The following is a 15,838-nucleotide window of genomic DNA, read 5'->3' on the forward strand; positions in this document are numbered from 1 at the left end:
AATTAAATGCCCCCAACTCTTATATATATATATACACGAAACATTGATAAACAGCTTGCTTCATCTGTAACCACAAGCCAATCTCTCCCACAAAGTTGCGCAGACAATCATGTTGAAACCACAGCTAAGTCTCCGGTCGCAGTTCTCCTCCTCCTTCTCGACCCAAACCCCCAGCTTCCTTTTGCACAAGCCATTCCTCCATGGAAATGGCAATAGTATTACTTCCCTTTCAATATTTTCGATGCCCTCATTCCACAAGAAAAACAAAAATGCTCGAATCGCCTTCGTACCTGGCAATATTAAAGCCGTAGCAACCAGCTCTACCGAGAAGGCAACCTCTGTCAAAGCCATTGTAACTGTGAAACTTACCGTTGGTGGCGTCCTCTCCAACCTTGTTATAGACCAAGATGATATAACAGACTGGCTTGGTAAAACACTCCTCTTGGAGCTTGTTAGCGCCGAGCTTGATCCTAGTAAGTACTGATTAATTCAAGATATATAATTAATAACACCCGAACCATTTAATTATTTTATATAAAAAGTAAGTTTAAAGAACCATTTTTTGGTTTCCAACCTCCTGTATATATGATTTATTTTTTTCTAATTTGTAGTTGGTTCATTAGTCAATTTATACATAGTTTTCCTGCTTGAAATGGAACTTTTGGTTCCATCTACAACGATTTATTCTCAAGTATCCACTATCCATAAATTTTCAACTCATTTTTGTACGTGCATGAAGTACTTCTACGTATATTAGTATATATGTGATAAAGACTAGTTCGTAGGTAATTATGTGAGATCGAAGATCTTCTTGCGCGCACGTGGTAATTTGTTATGTTTGTTTTGAATATTTAGCTAGCTGATCAGGAACAGTACTTTTTGCCTCATCATTTTAAGAGTGGACATTCTATATATACTTTGTATTCAAATAATTCAAAATTATGAGAAAGATGTAGCCTTCAAATTTTATTATATTTTTATTTGATATTATATATATATAATGTTGATATAATATTATATATCTTGATTTAATTATTATTTCCAACATGATATGGGTCTAATTAATTGTATTCTTGACATGATTTCCTCAACCAACTTGATCAGGGGGATCACAGAATCTTACCGTATAATTAAACGTGTGCAAGCTGTCAAGTACTACTGTATGCCTATTGTATCTAAGTTAATAGATATCATAAGGGCGATCGGTTGGATATATATAGCATTAATCAAGCTTGTGAATTTTCAAATTATGTAAATGCGATGTATCAGACTATAAAACGAGAGAAAAATCAAGTTAGCAGCGGCCAGCTAGTGGCACTTTACATTGTGGTTCCCCCCGTACGTAAAGAGAAAGGTGTGTGTACATACATACATACATACATATATATAGAGGCCGGAAAGAGAGAGAGAGAGCAAAGTTGACTGTGACTGTCATGAAATTAGGGTTAATTTGTCCAAATACCATACATAAGTCATGAGGCGCAGAGGCTAGCTAGCTATATATACATATATATATATATATATATAGGTTAATTACGAACCCATAAATAAGAAATTAGCATGATCTCTATGGTCTGGTCCATTAACATGCAGTATTACTGTTAATTGTAGTATTAATTATATATTTGTTGATTTTGAAGAGACGGGATTAGAGAAGGAAACAATTAAAGGGTACACACACTGGACGAGTCAAGATGAAGGGGAGCTGAAATATGAGTCAGGTTTCGAAGTTCCGGCAGATTTCGGAGAGGTTGGGGCCATTTTTGTGGAGAATGAGCACAGCCAAGAGATGTATCTCAAGGATATTAGCCTTAATGGCTTCCCTAATGGTCCAGTACTCAATGTGACCTGTAATTCATGGGTTCACTCAAAGCATGATTATCCTCATAAGAGAGTCTTCTTCGGAAACAAGGTCAGCCTCCTGGCCTCCAACTTCGTGAACTACGTACTACATTAAATTAATTAAGGTCCTTTTTTAGCTAATTAGTACTGCTTAAAACTATAATTAGGTCTTTCATGTACAGTAGAGTAGAAAAAAGTGATCCGGACCTAAAAACCGGGAAAAGAACAACAGTTCATTAACCGACAATAAATAAATAAAATAAAATGAATCCTTGACTCATATGCGCGCACACATAATATCTAGATATCTTTCTTTTCACAATAGTGCAATAACAGCGCCTCGGCCCACCTCGTTGGTTCTCGCCGACTCTAATCGAGAGAGACATGCAATATTTAGGGGCGGCTTAATACAATTGAGGATTAAAGTAAAATTTAACTGAGTAATTTATAATTATAATAAAATAAAATATAAAATATTATATAGAATATTTTTAAAATTTTCAATAAAATGAGGTTTTATTTAAAATATTTAAATAAAAGTTTTTTGATTTATATTTAATATTTCAAGTTTTTTGAATTTATATTTAATACTTGAACAACTTAAAATGAGGCTTCAATGTAATTTTTGTGCCTCAATTTAGTAAGATTTTAAAAAATTTATTTAAAAATATAAATAATTCATTGTATTAAATATTAAATTTAGTATTATGAGGCCTTGCACACATTGAAAAATATAAAAAATATTTAAAGTTTTTATTTTTAAAAAATATTTTTTTAAAAAAAACTCATTTTTAATTTTAGGACCTTGCATATATAGGGAGGGGGCTAATTTAAACTTAGTGGGCCTTGCGTGCAATATTTGGTTTGAAAAATTAAAAAACAAAGATAGCAACATTTTGTTTTACTTATGCGAATAATTCGTCGTTTCGTACGGTCTTCAATAATTAATAAGTTTCATGTAGTCCCTTTTTTACAACCCTACCATAAAATGTATAAAAAAGCAGTAAGCAGTATTTGGATCGAACTGCATGCTATTGGGACAAACGTCTTATTTTGGAGAGAGATAATATGAATTGCATAGTATTTAATTAATGAATATTTAAAGTTATTATATACAAGTAAGATTCACACACATTGAATGTAGAACAGAATTGTGTATCCATCCATGCCATCTATCTTAATCAAATTTAATTTAAATTTGAAAGTTTGGATAACACAAAATCAAGTTTTAGAATAATTCGAAGCCAATATTTACATTAAAGGAATCTATTTTTTCTTATTTAAATTCTTCTTTCCCAGGTAAACCTTATTATATTTTATTAAGAAATTATGATGACCATGTATAGTTTATAATGCATAGAACATTCAAAATTAACAATCCTCATGATTTTAATTTTTTAAAAATTGATTCCCTAGAGAGAATTACATGTATAATAATATTGTCTCTATAGAACACTTTTTTATAGTGATTTTCTTTCTTTCTGGATCGTGAAAATAATGTATATGTATATGTGTGTTGGATGTGGATGATCTGTAGTCATACTTGCCATCAGAGACACCAGAAGGGTTGAGAAGGCTAAGAGAAGAAGAGCTTGTCACTTTGAGAGGAAATGGGGAAGGAGAACGAAAGACACACGAGAGAATTTACGATTACAATATCTACAACGATATTGGAAATCCTGATAGTAGTGACGATTTGAAAAGACCGGTGCTCGGCGGAAAAGAACATCCATATCCTAGGCGTTGCAGAACTGGACGCCTTTGCAGTGACAAAGGTACAAACATCCTTTCAATTATTATTATTATAGGAGTAATGATATATATATATATATATATATAATATATCACATTACTATCTTACTTTTATCATATTTTTATAAATATGATACTTTCTATCATTCTTAAATCAACTATTATCTTTTTTAAATAAAATTGTTAAACAATGACACCTCATAATAAGATAAAAGTGATCGAGGACAATGATGTAAGATAGACATAAGGTACTGTATTATTGCATACTATATATGGATCATTTAATTAAGTTTGACTTTGTTTAGTCGACCTCACATCTGAAAAACGTATATCAGACTTGTTTGTTGGTATCCATGCATGCTAGTTTAAGATTCTAATCACTCGAAATTGATCTTTTGTATTACAAGAAAAATGAATTTTTGTGATCAATTAATTATAACAAAATGATTATTTATAACTAATTTTGATTATGAATAGTCTTTTAATTGTAATAAATTAATCACAAAAATCTGTTTTTTTTATAGTGTCGGAGAGATATTTTCAATTTGTACAAGTTTCTCCGATATTTCTTTTTCTGAAAGCCGTCTCATACACGAACATGGATGGAATCATGACTTTCAATATAATTGTACATATCGTGTGACAACTGATGGTTTGATTTTAAGAAAAGCCAGGCATGGATATTTTGATATCTTTCAATGACATGGTCAAGGTCTCGATAGTGGTTGATCATAAGGTGATCATCACAGGAAACCATTCTAGATTATTGGAGAGAGAGAGATCGGAGAGAGATTCTTCATGCAATAACGACGTACGACATGTCTTTTGAGATTGTTGACTATTAATATTACGTTGTAGGACCGGCGGCTATAGCTTCCACTAGGCAACTAATTAGGCAGCCGCCCTAGATGCCCTATCTAGGTAAGGCCTTTAGTGAAACAAGGCCCCAAATAGAATCCTTCAATCATTGAGAAAAAATATTCCAATACAAAGACATTAATTAAACTTACTTTTATTTTAAAATAGATCTAATAAATTATATAAATTCACATTAATTTATATATTTATTTTTATATAATCATTTTATATCGATAATAGTTCTTATAGAATTTGCAATATCTTTAATTAATAGCTGTCTTGTCTCACCACCATTCAAATTAATAAAAGGCTGATGGATCGACAGTTCATCATGTTTTAACATAAGAGAAGTGATATAATAATAAATAATAAATTCACAAATAAATATGGTTTCAAAATATAAATTAGATTGATTTTACAATAAAAATAATTTTAAAATTTAACATTTCACATCAAATCATGTCAGTATAATATGAATTTATTTTTGTGAGATCATTTTATACCTAAATCATTTCTCTAACAATAAACGTATAAAATGAAAGGAAAAATGATTTACACACAACATTTTATACAATCATGTTTTAAAGAATGGTATATATTTTTGTAAATTCACTAACATCATTTATAAAATTACCCTCATATTAAAATATAGTTGTGAAATATGATGTTGTTAAATGCATGTCTTATATGGGTATCATTAAAATGTCTCTACGGTACATTTTCCATTTTGCTAGGCTCAAGAAAATTAAAAGTATTAGAAAATAGAACGATAAAGAAATAAATAAAATATTATGACAATGTTATAAGTATATATATATATATATATATATATATATATATTTTGATGGAATTATAAGTATATATATATATATATATATATAAAGTAAAATATAACGTTATAGAATAAGAATACAAGTTAAATCTAAATTTATCACGTCAATAAATATGATTTAAGATGATAAAATATAAAATAATATTTTTCGAATGATAAATATAATCACAGTAAATATATAGCTATTGATTCTTTTTTAATATGCAACTTCATTCCTTTTTTATCATATGAACAATTGCTTAATTTGTGCCAGATCCATTGTCGGAGAAAAGAAGTAGCAACGTCTATATTCCAAGGGATGAATCCTTCTCAGAAGTAAAGCAGCTAACATTCGCCGCAAAGGCATTATACTCTGTTTTACATGCATTGGTACCATCCCTAGAGATCGCAATCGTTGACGGTGAACTCGGATTCCCTTACTTCACTGCCATAGATTCGCTTTTCAACGAGGGGGTAAACTTGCCTCCTCCTAATAAAGCACAAAACAAAGTATCGCTACTCAACATCCTGCCCAATCTAGTCAAGGATATTAGTCAAGCCCAAGATGATGTGTTGCGGTTTGAGACCCCAGAAACAATGGATAGTGAGAAAACAGAGACATAAAACTTGTGTTTGATCCTTTCATCCTATGCAATCTTTCTTCAAATTGTTTTTCTTTGGCACGTGCAGGAGACAAGTTCTTTTGGTTTAGGGATGAGGAATTTGCCAGACAGACTCTTGCAGGTCTCAACCCGTATAGCATACGGTTGGTCACGGTATGAATTGCAGTCATTTACAATGAAAGATCTTGATGAATAAATAAGAATTGAGACAACTCTTTCTAGAAATAATATGATGACATTATATATTTATCAGCTATTAGATCAAATCTTGTTTTTTCACAAAACAACAATCTAAGTCAAAGACTATTAATGGACAATACCATATCTAGCAGTGTAGGAGTGAGATGAAGATGTACTAGTAGTGTAACATTAATATATATTTATATGCTTTCAATATAATAGATATAAACACATGCACACATCTACAATGCGTAAAGTTTAGCATTATATTTTAAAGTAAATAAAAAAATGGTTTAGCGAGATGGTCTGTTACTATCGCTTAATAGATCAAGTAATTATGATTAAACATGTCATGATCATGAACTCGTATGGTATTATCTTAGGCCCTTATAAGATACAAGTACTGCATGTGCAGATTTTAATTTCTGTATACTAAACTTTTGTTTAAAAATCATGATTTAGGAATGGCCCTTGAAGAGTAAGCTTGACCCAAAGATTTACGGCCCTCAAGAATCAGCAATCACTACAGAAATGATTGAGCGAGAAATCAAAGGCTTTTGTTCTGTCAAGGAGGTAATTAACACCAGAAAATAGACATGCATGTGATAACTTGCAAGTGATATATGGTGATAAAATTTATGATCCCTTCATTCTTATAATTAATCATCTATCGTTCAAATATAAATATTGTGTTATTTAATTATAACTATATTCATTAATCATGCAGGCTATAAGTCAGAAGAAGTTGTACATTTTAGACTACCATGATCTATTCTTACCCTTTGTGAGCAGAGTAAGAGAAATTAAAGGCACAACTTTGTATGGATCACGGACGCTCTTCTTTCTTACCCCTGAGGGCACGTTAAGGCCGTTGGCCATTGAGCTAACTCGGCCCCCAATCGATGGAAAGCCACAGTGGAGAGAAGTTTTCACACCCTGTTGGGATGCTACAGGTGTCTGGATGTGGAGGCTTGCCAAAGCTCATGTACTAGCCCACGACTCCGGTTATCACCAACTTGTTAGTCATTGGTATACCTTCCCTGACCCTTAACCCAAGCTTGTATGGAAATATGCCAATACTTGTTCTATCGATGCACTAAAAGATCAGTTATTTTTTAACAAGCTGAGAAAAATATATATGTTGGAATGATTTTTGTTCAACAAACAATGCTATAAAATAGGAAACATAATGCACTTGTACAAATAAGCTAACATATTGTGTTCTTTTATCTATTCAATTTCAGGCTAAGAACTCATTGTGCACAGAACCTTATATAATTGCAACAAACAGACAACTTAGTGCAATCCACCCAATCCACAGACTATTGCTCCCTCATTTTCGATACACTATGGAGATTAATGCTCTCGCTCGAGAAGCTCTCATCAATGCAGGAGGGATTATTGAGAGTTCATTCTCACCCGAAAAGTATTCAATGGAATTTAGCTCTGTCGCTTATGATCAGCAGTGGCAATTCAACCTTGAGGCTCTACCAGCAGATTTACTTAACAGGTGATTTATGATTAACGTTTCCTTATTTAAGTTTAATCAAAGTAATCAAGAGGAATACTATGTATTGGCAAATTTAATTAACATTCTAGCCAATATGATCTATGATCTCCAAATATATTCACTAATTTCTTAACTTCACTACTTGCTAGGGGACTTGCTGTTGAGGATCCAACTGCTCCGCATGGCCTAAAGCTGACAATTGAGGACTACCCCTTTGCTAATGATGGCCTTCTCCTTTGGGATACCATCAAAGAGTGGGTTAGCGACTATGTCAATTACTTTTATCCTAACCCGACAGCCATAGAGTCTGATCAAGAGCTACATGAATGGTGGACAGAAATCCGAACGGTTGGCCATGGTGACAAAAAGGATGAATCATGGTGGCCGGTCCTCAATACCCCAACAGACCTTATACAAATCATCACAACAATCGTATGGGTGGCTTCTGGTCACCATGCAGCCGTGAACTTTGGACAATACACCTATGCTGGTTATTTCCCAAATCGGCCTACCATTGCTAGGAACAATATGCCCTCTGAAGAACCTTCTGATGAATTTTGTACCAACTTCTTGAGAAAGCCTGAAGGTGCACTCTTACAATGCTTCCCTTCACAACTTCAAGCAACAAGAATCATGGCTGTTTTGGATGTACTATCAAATCATTCTCCCGATGAAGAGTATCTAGGGGAGGCAATAGAGCCGGCATGGGCTGAGAATCAACATATAAAGGCAGCCTTTGAGAGATTTAATGGGAGGTTGAAGCAGCTTGAAGGGATTATTGATGAGAGGAATGCCAATAGGAACTTGAAGAACAGAAGCGGGGCTGGGATTGTGCCATATGAGCTTTTGAAACCCTTTTCCAAACCTGGAGTGACTGGAAAGGGAGTTCCCTATAGCATTTCCATTTGAAATGGAAAATGCATATTTCATAATGTCGTTTCATAAGTTATTAAGAGCTTGTGTAAGTTGTACTATTTCAAAACATAATATTATGGGGTGAACCATATATATTTTTTAAATTTTGAGCAAAACCTAAAAAGATTTAGCGACAACAAATTAACAAATATATATGCGCGCAGCACCAAACAACCACTTTAAAGAACTATTTCCACCGTATTAATGCAACATGATCTTCAACAACCATTGACATGTTCATTATTAATAAAGAAAAAGGCCATGTCAGAGATGAGTATATAGTTCTCCTTTCAAGGAAAGGTGGGATTTCATATTACAATCTCTCCTGCCCAAATTAATCACATTTGGTGTTTTATTCATCACACCGTTCCTTTACTTAATCCGAGATATTTACAAACCTTTTTCTGAAGTTTTGTTGCTTACACTTTGTTAAATTATATTTATCCATTGTTTTCTTACTACGAATAACAAAACATTTCAAATCAGTGAATTGATTTTGCTAAAATTGCAAAGGGCTAGATTAGGCCTGTTCATCTGGGACGGGTTTTTTCTTTGCCCGGTTCGGAATCCGGATAAGGTTCCGACCAGGTACCTGCAGAGAAAAACCCGGGTATACCTGGTACCCCCCTTTCCGGTTTGAATGTTTTGATGTTTATTTTTTATTGTTCTTTTCTAGCAACTAAATGGACATAAATTCGAAAGGAAAATGCATATTATGTCCAATGAATCATCTATTTTATGGTTTTCTTTTTACTATCTTCTCCACGTGGCTTTTTATTGGTGGTCGAGGTACATGTAGGATTTGATTTAAAAAATTAAATAAATAGGGTTTGAATACTACATCAACATTTTTTTCATGAAAAAATATTCATAACATGTAAGCTTTGATTTATATATATATATATATATATATAATTGGGTGTTCCAAATTTTTAAAAATAGGTTTCAATCTAGATTTCCGGCCTGGGTTTGACCCCCGCTAACCCGGTCCAGCTTCTGGTCTGATTTTGAAATTTGGGTTCTAGTCTAAGTATACTCGGGTTCTCAGGCTAGAACCTAGATGAACAGTATTAAGCTAGATAGTAGTATGATTGATAATGAAAGGAAAACAGTGATCTGTGCATGAGCTGGGCCATCCCTAATAAATATCTTAAATAATATATAAATTTCAAACATTTTGACTCCAAACTAGTAGAAATAAAAGGAAAGAAAACCAAAAGAAAAAAGAGACGCAATTTTGGGTCAGGTTGGAAAATTCTTCTTTTTTACAAAACACAACTATGACGAGAATTTTGATCGAAAAGTAATTCAGGCCGCAAAAATATTCCAATCCGTGTAAAATTGGGTCAGGTCAGTCTTCAGGTCGGGTGAATAGTATTAAATAAACAATCTAGAGCAACGCTACTCTGTTGTCCAATATTTATCGCTGTGCGTGCCGTCTCTTTTTTTTTTTTCATTTTATATTTTTTTAATACATTTAAATATTTTTAAAAAATAAAAAAAATACATCAATACATTTAAAAATACTTTCTTAATCACTAAATAAAAAAAAAAAATTTATTAAGCGATCAAAAAGAACAGCCAAGTTGAAGTGATATACTAGTGTTTTCCAATAATTTAAGTATGTCCATCTTTTCTTGTGTTCTAGTCAGTGATCCTATGTTCAGACTGAATGATTGAAAAAAAAAAAAAAGAATTTTCCATGGTTGTTATGGTAGTATGATGATAAAGAAGCACGGATTGGAATACTTTTGCGGAATAGTAGTATCACGTGATTCTTTATCTATACATTATATTACATATTATTTTTATTTTATTAAATAAGATGTAATAAATTTATTACTATTAAATAATCATTTATTACATATTTTTATATTATTTAATAATAAAAAATATATTATACAATATTTATTATAATTAAAATAGGATAAAAATATAATATATAACATTACTTATTATAAACATTAATTAAAATAGGATAATAATATGTTATATATAACATATATAACATTAATATGTCAATTTTTTCTTGTATTCTAGTCCGATCAGACCGAATGATTGAAAAAGTTTATAATTTGATTAATTATTAGAAATTTAAAATAATAAAGTTACTGCTATTAAACAACTTTTGTCAACTATCCAATAAAATATTTATGACTTTTTCTTCTCATGACTTGACGTTTAAATTCATAAAATATTATTATATTATATATATAATTGTGAAAATAGTTATAACCGTACGTTTCACTTGTCTTGTTAAGGTGTGTGTAATTGTTAATCTCCTTTGGATCGATGCCATACATATTTATTGGATTGAAAATTTTATATTTCATACTATTATCTCATTTTATCTCATTAAATAAAATGTGATATATTTATTATCAATAAATAAATATTTATTACATACTTCTTTATCATCTAATATTAATGAATATATCACATATTATTTATTATGATTAAAATAGGAAGTGTCGTGTATAACATTATTCTTATTGTAATAATTATATATAATTAATTTTAGAAATATCGTTACAAAATCATCGAGAAAAATTTCCTTAAATTATTTTATATATTTGTTTTGAAATAAACCTCACTGTATTCATTTTTAACTTGTAACAGAATCTGTATAAATTTTGTCTATACTCAACTGATTTGTAATGGCCTCAGGGCCCTCCTCTATCCAATACATATCATTATCACCATGTAAAGCCAATTTAGCTGATGAGCAACTTCATTACCTTTTCTATGAATAAATCCTACCGCCCATAGCTGGATTCATCCTTTTCCCCATTATTCACAGCATCAATAACACTCTTCGCATCCCCCTTCAATGATGACATCACCTAGCCCCAACTCTTCACAGAGAACCATGGCCTCCCACATAGCAGTACATTTTGCACCAAAGGCACCATAGCTTAATTGATCTCTTGTAACACATGTTGCAGCACAAATCTCACCCCTATAGTCTCTGATGATCACCCCAATACCCAACTTTTTAGAAGACACTTGTATAGCTGCATCGGAATTTACTTTTAGTTTTTGGACCTCTGGTTTCTTCCATCCCATGCCTCTACTAATACTAGCACTAGCAGCAACCTGGTTTACTTCTCCCCTATCCTTCCTCGAGTCAATTTGAAGTCCTCATATCCTAATAATGATATCTGCACAACACTAGCAGGATCTGCAAAATTTTTTTTTTTTTTTTTTTTTTTATCAAAAACCACCTTATTCCTTCTATGCCATATATTCCTCATTATCATAGCCATTTTCTCTATATTTTCATATGTGAGTTTGCTATGCACTTCCTCCCACAACTAAAAAAAACTCTTCACCCCTACTCTCCACTTCTGTACAGGGCTACCTCCCTCAGCCCAAACATTAGTAGCTGCTGGACAGCCCCATATAGCATGCATAACAGATTATTCTTCACTCAAACAAACTGGACACATTGCATCCTTCACTATCCTTCTCTGATATAGGTTTAGCTTTGTAGGCAATATATTGTTTGCCATTTTCCACAATAAGTGTTTTACAGCCCCTGGGACTCTCAGCTTCCATATTTGTTTCCATATGATTTCCTCTTTGCCAACCTCTGAGGTCTCCCCATCCCCTTGCCTCATATCTTGCTGTTGTATATGATAAGCACTCCTAACTGAATACTTCCCATTCTAAGTTAGGTCCCAGATTAACCTATCTTCTGCACCCATGGGGCTAATAGGCAAAGATAGTATCATTTCAGCTTCATCCTCATCAAAAACCTGACTCACCAACTCCACCTTCCATCCTTTAACAGATTCATATATCAACTCACTCACTCGAGCATCAGCATTAAGCACATTCACTTTGGTTTGAACACATCCAGTCACAGGTTTAGGCAGCCATGTTTTACCCAAATTTTGATGGATTCACCATTTCTCACCCTCCACCTCATACATCTCTTAGTCACCCCCAAGGCAGACCACGCACTCCTCCAAATGAAAGAGGGAAATTTTCCCAATGAGGCTTCAAGAAGAGATGTGTCGCTGAAATATTTCTCTTTGAAAATTCTAGCAACCAGAAAAGAAGGGTCTTTTGGCATTCTCCACCCTTGCTTAGCTAGCATTGCCAAATTAAAGTCCTCAAGTTGCCTAAACCCCAATCCACCATAAGTTTTGCCTTGCCCTAACTTACTCCATTTCCACCAATGAATTCCATCCTCTTTTTTTATACTGAGACCACCAGAACTTTGCAAAAAGTTGCTCAATCTCCCCCACACAACCTCTGTGTAACACCCCGTATTTTAGTGTATTTTTAATTGAAGGATTATTTTTATTAATTTAAATATTAATTTTCTTGTTTTAACTTTATCGCATTTTTAGTTGGTTTATTTTTATGACTTTTAATTTGTGAAATTATTTTGATATGCTCTCTTAATATTAATTATTGTTATGCATTTAAATTACTCTTTATTTTAAATTACTTTATTGTTGGGTTTAATTATTTTATTTTCATTTAATCACTACGATTAAATTATTTTATTTGACTTGCTATTTTGAAATCTTTTTCGTTGGATCATTTTTGTAACCCAAGATGTGAGGATTGGATCTCATTTCTTTCCCTCACTTTTTCTTTTTCCTTTTTCCTTTTACTCTTTCTCTTTTCTTCTTCTTTTCTTTTCTCCTCATTTTCTTTTCTCCTCACTCTCTCTCTCTCTTCTCTCCCACGCGCGAGCCCATCTCTCTCTCGTCCGTGCACTGTCCACCCTGCGCCGCCCGTGTGCGTCACCGCCCCTCCCGTTTTCCTCCCATCCGGCTGGCGACCTCACCCTCCAGTTTCCAGCCCCTCTCGCGCTACCATTCTCCTCCACGCATGGCTTCAAGCCGTGGCACCTCTTGTGTTCGCGCGCTGCTGTCGCGCTACCATTAGCTACCATCTCTTCACCACATCACCAGTCACCTCCCAGCTACCTAACCCACCCATCCTCGGCTCCGATCCTCCACCAGTGAAGTCCATCCAACTCCATTTCCGTTTTGGACTTTTTAGACTTCAACCGTGCACTACGCCACCACTCACGGCCAACCACCACCACCATTAGCTTCACTGACATCTCTAAGTTCTTCCCTAGTAATCTCAAGTCTTCGTTTGTCCCCGTTCAAAATCTTGCATTTTGAGACCATGGCCATAGTGCATTTTGCACTGTTACGTTGTTGTGCCACCAATTCTAGCACTTCGTGATCATTCGAAAATTATATTATAGCACTATAAGTATTTTTTCAAAGAACTTTCATGATTAAATGTATTTTTGCACTAACTCATTTTTACTGTGATTTGGTTGGTTATGCCGGACTGAGTCGGAGGAGTAAGGGGGTCGAATGGATTGGAGGATGGAGTTATTTGTGTGACTGGATTATGTTGTGATTTGTTGGTTGTTGGATATTGTGTCGTTTCATGTACATTGCATATTTGCATGCATGTTCATGTTTGTAAATGAAAATTGAGTTTTCGTATAATTGCATACATGTTCTTGTGTATATTTGAAAATTGTGTTTTCATGTAAGTAATGGTTTTTGGGTGCGTGTGTATCACGATCCCAAGCCGAGATGGGGCATTATATCGGTGGAGCTCCTCTAGTCACTCGGGAGCGGAATATACTGAGTGACCTCCCCTGGGTTATCGCTGGGCGACAACGGGATCGGACGAGATGGTAACGCTTTCGTACCGACTCCGTTGCCCCTTTGCTAGCGAGGGTTAGAGGATGCTTGGTCACGAATGTGCTGGACGCGGAACTGGGCATTGCTCGTTACGAAGTCACTCGTACGGTCGTTACCCGTGGTGTGATGAAGGGAGCCAGGGTGTGCAGATGATCCCTAGGGGAGATCATGGTGCATATGGTTAAAATGGATTATTTGTTTTGGACCATTTTCTGGAAAATTTGTGGATTATTGATTTGGGCCATTTTCTGGAAAAATGGCGTGAAAATGTTTTAAGGAAATATTTTAGACTAAACGGGATTTTGGCCTGCGTTGGAAAATACTCATTTTCGGAAAAAATTTTGTTTTGGGACTAATGCATATTTCATCATATGCATGCATAATTGTTGGTTTCATTAATGCATTTTTATTCTCGAGGGTTGTTTGGACTATACTTACATGCGGTACCGTTTTATGGTAATCCAGATTTTTGATGTAGATGATACTGAGGGTGAGCCTGAGGATTCGGCTCCGCTCGAGGAGTGATATGGGATCACTTGTTTTTATATTTGGACCTTGTATTATATTTTATTTTGGGATAAGTGTATAACTCTTTTTAAACATTTTACTTATGTAAATTTGTATTAAAAATTCTGGTACTTAGTTGACTTATTTAAACTATCCATTGCGTTGTTTATTGTACACTGTTGCATGTACACATACTTGGTACTATCGTTGGGATGCGTGACCGTGTTGTCATCATCCGGGCATCTCGATTCCCGAGTTTCCGTACATGGGGGTCGGGGGTGCCACACTCTGAGGCAATTTGAATGCACTCATAGTGTATGTGGGAATAGCTGGTAAAACAACCTTAATAAGAACTTCCTTTCCAGCTTTTGATAGGAAAGCATTCTTCCAGTTTTGGTTCATATTCCACACCCTTTCTTTGAGACCCCTCAAGGCATTATACTTGGATCTGCCTACAATGGCTGGCAATCCAAGGTACTTTTCATATCTATCACAAATATAGGACCCAGCTTCCCGGAAAAATCTCACCTCTCACACTCTCCTTCGTGTTTTTACTAAAGAAGATGGAGGTCTTGTGTTTATTTAATTTTTTTCCTTAGGCTTTTTCATAACACTATAGGATAGCATACATACTTCTCCACTCTCCAATTGTTGCCTTTCCAAAAAGTAGATGATTGACCCTTAAGCCACCTCTAATTGCAGCTACACCCCTTATCACCCATTCCCTTTCAACTTTCTTAAACAAATGGTTCAACCCTTCTACACAAATTAGGAATAAATAGGGGGATAAGGGATCTTCCTGGCTTAATCCACTCAAAGGTATAATTTTCTTGCCAAGTTTTCCATTAACCACCATTGAAAAACTAACAGTTTGGACTCAAACCATAAGCAGCCTAGTAATCTTATCACCAAAACCCAATTTGTTCAGCATAACTTTCCAAAATGGCCATTTCACTTTATCATAGGCCTTTGACATATCAATTTTAACAGCCATGCTACTAGTTTTTCCTTTATGCTTAGACTACATTGAATGAAGCAACTCAAATGCAACCATGATGTTATCAGTTATGAGCCTATTAGAAATGAATGCACTTTGGGCTTGTGAAATAACAGCATGTAGTACCCTCTTATCTCGATTTGCAAGGACCTT

At 34.1% G+C, this 15,838-nt stretch overlaps 1 protein-coding gene and 1 pseudogene across 1 annotated transcript in view; both read left to right on the plus strand.

The window, feature by feature from the left end:
* Window positions 1–15,838, plus strand: part of LOC121238285 (linoleate 13S-lipoxygenase 2-1, chloroplastic-like) — a 94,462-nt gene that overhangs the window by 64,407 nt on the left and 14,217 nt on the right. The gene's annotated exons all lie outside the window — the stretch shown is intronic.
* Window positions 62–8,580, plus strand: LOC121238286 (annotated as a pseudogene).

The sequence above is a fragment of the Juglans microcarpa x Juglans regia genome, chromosome 7D, assembly GCF_004785595.1.
Source record: "Juglans microcarpa x Juglans regia isolate MS1-56 chromosome 7D, Jm3101_v1.0, whole genome shotgun sequence".
Lineage (NCBI taxonomy): Eukaryota > Viridiplantae > Streptophyta > Magnoliopsida > Fagales > Juglandaceae > Juglans > Juglans microcarpa x Juglans regia.